Source organism: Ailuropoda melanoleuca, chromosome X (genome assembly GCF_002007445.2).
Source record: "Ailuropoda melanoleuca isolate Jingjing chromosome X, ASM200744v2, whole genome shotgun sequence".
NCBI lineage: Eukaryota > Metazoa > Chordata > Mammalia > Carnivora > Ursidae > Ailuropoda > Ailuropoda melanoleuca.
Window position 1 is genome coordinate 33018957 of NC_048238.1, and position 4427 is coordinate 33023383.

At 42.3% G+C, this 4427-nt stretch overlaps 1 pseudogene; it reads left to right on the forward strand.

Annotated features, from left to right (window-relative positions):
- Positions 1-2401: 2401 nt before the first annotated feature.
- On the forward strand, positions 2402-3936 carry LOC100471000 (annotated as a pseudogene).
- The last annotated feature ends 491 nt before the right edge of the window (positions 3937-4427 follow it).

Consider the following 4427-nt stretch of genomic DNA (forward strand, 5'->3'; position numbering starts at 1 on the left):
TTTGGGTAGAGTCTCTGTGTCCCTTGCGAGGGGGGATGGGGATGGGCACCCTGTGAGCCGGTATTTCCGGGCTTTTGTTCTCTGGCGGCTTTCCCTGGCGGTTTGCTATGCCTCTTCTGAGAGAGCAGCAGCGGCTGAAATTCAGCCTCTGTCTCAGAACAGAGGGATCGCGGATCGTTCTCCACTGATGTTCTGGCCACTTTAACTCTGTTTCTGTTGGTGCTGCTCAACCCTGCAGCATCCCGGGCTGTGCGCCCCACACCCGGCGTCCCAGCCCTCACTTCCAGGGCCGGCACGTCTCTGTCCTTTGTGTTTCCAACCCCGCCCGCCGCCAGCCGCCCCGCGCGGGCTCCCGGAGCTCCCCGTCTCAGTCTGGTGTCTCACGGGTGCTGTCCGCGAGTCCGCCTGCTCCCCCGTGCAGGTGGCCCGCCAACCGCCAGCCTTCCCGCGTGCGCTCCCGGAGCTCCCTTCTCAGCCTGCTGTCTCAAGCGTGCGGGTCCGCGGTCTGTCCACTCCCCCTTGCAGGTGGCTACCGCTTCCCGGCGCCCTGACACGGCGGCTCCCTCCCCCTTCTGTTTAGCTTCCGATATCTGTGCGCGGTTTCACGGCTCCCCGCTTCGTACCTCGATACTCAGCGCTGGAGATGTTCATTTGTAGAGATCCAGATGTATCTTCCTGCGTCTCAGGCTGATTCCGTGGATATTCCTGCTGGTCTGGTACCTATCCAGCTCAACTCAGGGGACCGGCTGAAAAAGGTGTCCCCTACTCCTCCGCCATCTTAACCTCCCCCCTCCATCTCTGCTTTTAACTTAACTAAAGAAAAGTGTTTGTGTGATGATATCATTTGTTTGTGAATACTGGGAATAAAGAGAAAGAAATTAATTTACTTGCCCATAGTGCAGTTGGGTTTATGAAAAACAGTTTAAAGGAAGGGTATTCAACTTACAACAAAGCAAATTTTAATTGATGTGAAAATTATAGATGATGGTTGTTGCTCTACTTTTTGTTATTATACTATTCACCTTTTATTTAGTTCTTTTCTTGGATTTTGAACAAATTTTGAACATGATATTTTTAGATAATTTTAATTTCATTAACATATCTGTATTGCCCATTCCTATCACAACCACACACAGGCACCATCTGTACCTTTGAATGGAGCTGTGTGTTTTTAAACTGATTTCCTTATTCTTACTTTACAGGAACATATTTCTTTAGAAAGTGCTCAATAAGGATTATTCCTAGATTTATTTCTTCAACTCCCTATCTAAAACTTCATTGACTTACTTTTCTTTGGGCACACTTCCCAATGTCAAATCAGCTTTGAACAACACACTTCAATGATGCCATGAGACAGCTTTGATTCCAGGAAATAAAAGCTGATTTTGAGAATTCCTAAATACCACAGCAGCAGGGCTTCCTGTTATTAATTTTCATTGCTATCATTAACATGATAAACAATATCAAAACCCACACCATACTTTTCCAATGAGTTGTCTAGCATTATTTTTTGCCAGCTTTCTCAATTACAGGGTATCCACTATTAGTCATATTTGGTCAAGTTTCTATCTACTCTGGGAGATGATTCATAGAAAACAGTAAACATTTCATTTATCAGTGTTATCACAGTTAAGAGTTATCCTCTCAAATCCACCAACTTTATTGGACTTCTAAATCTATTAATGGTTAGTAATTGTGTGTGCATGTGAACTAGAATGTGTATAAGTATAGTGAAGTGAAAATACATATTACCTATGTCTATAATAAAATAAGCCCAAATAAATTTATTTTAATTTTAAAAATTTATACTCTACCTTATACTAGAAATTATTTCACACATCTCAACATAAAAAATAGCAAGCATTAAAAATGGGGTAAAAAATAAAATAAATCAGAGGATAAAGTGAAACTAGGAATAAATGCAGAAGTAGATACCATACTAATATTCACATTTAGAGTTTAAGTTTCTAGAATCGTATATAATAGCATCCAAGAGATAAAAGCAAGCCAACTGATCTATATCTTGCACAGAACTAGTTCAATGTAATATTTCTTCTTGCTCCACTGGCATCAGTGCCAAGAACAAACTGTTTGTCCTAAGAAAATGAAACTTTCAATCAACTAAATTGACATGTTGTTTACATACACTAAAATATACCTATTTTAAGTGTAAATTTTGGTGAGTTTTGACAAATTTACAAACCTGTGTAAACACTACCATGAATAAGATGCAAACCTTTCTAAAACCCCTAAATAATATTCCCATGTGCCTCCTCACCTCCGGCCCTGGGCAACTACTAATCTGCTTTCTGTTAGTATGGATTAGATCTGTCTTTTTTAAAATGTCATATAAATGGCTTTTTCACAACGGGTTTGCAGCCAGAACACAGGTGTCGTGAAAACCACCGCTCAACCTAAACCAAAATGGGAAAGAAAAAGACTCACATCAAGATCGTCGTCATTGGACATGGAGATTCAGGCAAGTCTACCACTACTGGTCATCTGATCTACAAATGTGGTGGGATCAACAAAAGAACTATTGAGAAATTCAAGAAGGAGACTGCTGAGATAGGAAAGGGCTCCTTCAAGTATGCCTGGGTCTTGGATAAACTAAAAGCTGAACGTGAACATGGTATCACCATTGATATCTCCCTGCGGAAATTCGAGACCAGCAAGTACTATGTGACCATCATTGATGCCCCAGGACACAGAGACTTCATCAAAAACATGATTACAGGCACGTCTCAGGCTGACTGTTCTGTCCTGATTGTTGCTGCTGGTGTTGGTGAATTTGAAGCAGGTATCTCCGAGAATGGGCAGACCGGTGAGCATGTCCTTCTGGCTTACACACTGGGTGTAAAACAACTAATTGTTGGTGTTAACAAAATGGACTCCACTGAGCCACCCTACAGCCAGAAGAGATATGAGGAAATTGTTAAGGAAGTCAGCACCTACATTAAGTAAATTGGCTACAACCCCGACACAGTAGCATTTGTGCCAATTTCTAGCTGGAATGGTGACAACGTGCTGGAGTCAAGTGCTAACATGCCTTGGTTCAAGGGATGGAAAGTCACCCATAAGGATGGGAATGGCAGTGGAACCACACTGCTTGAAGCTCTGGATTGCGTTCTGCCACCAACTCGTCCAACAGACAAGCCCTTGCGTCTGCCTCTCCAGGATGTCTACAAAATTGGTGGTATTGGTACTGTCCCTGTGGGCCGACTGGAGACTGGTGTTCTTAAACCTGGCATGGTGGTCACCTTTGCTCCAGTCAATGTTACAACTGAAGTAAAGTCTGTTGAAATGCACCATGAAGCTTCAAGTGAGGCTCTTCCTGAGGACAATGTGGGCTTCAATGTCAAGAACGTATCTGTCAAAGATGTTCGTCGTGGCGGTGTAGCTGATGAGGGCAAAAATGACCCACCAATGGAAGCAGCTGGCTTCACGGGTCAGGTGATTATCTTGAACCATCCAGGCCAAATCAGTGCTGGATATGCACCTGTGCTGGATTGTCACATAGCTCACGTTGCTTGCAAGTTTGCTGAGCTGAAGGAGAAGATAGATCGTCGTTCTGGAAAAAAGCCAGAAGATGGTCCCAAGTTCTTGAAATCTGGTGATGTTGCCATTGTTGATATGGTTCCCGGCAAGCCTATGTGTGTTGAGAGCTTCTCTGACTCTCCTCCTCTGGGCCGTTTTGCTGTTCGTGACATGAGACAGACGGTTGCTGTGGGTGTCATCAAAGCAGTAGACAAGAAGGTAGCTGGAGCTGGCAAGGTCATCAAGTCCTCCCAGAAAGCTCAGAAGGCTAAATGAATATTATCCCCAATACGGGCCACCCCAGTCTTAATCAGTGGTGGAAGAACGGTCTCAGAACTGTTTGTGTCAATTGGCCATTTAAGTTTAATAGTAAAAGACTAGTTAATGATAACAATGCATCGAAAAACCTTCAGAAGGAAAGGAGAATGTTTTGTGGACCATTTGTTTTTGTGTGTGTGTGGCAGTTTCAAGTTATTAGTTTTTAAATTCAGTACTTTTTAATGGAAACAACTTGACTAAAAATCTGTCACAGAATTTTGAGACCCATTAAAAAGCAAAAGTTTAATGAGAAAAAATGTCATATAAGTTAAATCATAGAATATATGTTATTTTGTGTTGGGCTTCTTTCCTTTAGCATAATATTGTTGAGATTCAGCTGTGCTTTTCTGTGTATCAAAAGTCGATTTCTTTTTATTACTGAATAATATTCTGTTGTGTGGATATACAATTCGTTTAACCATTCACTAGTTGATGGACTAATGGCTGTAAGAGAAGGAAATATGAAACAAACAAGCAAAACAAAACTGTAGGCCTGTCACTTTGGCTTTATGACTAACAGAAGATAGAGAGTAGGATTCTTGCTAAAGTACTCTTAAACTCAACAACTAAAC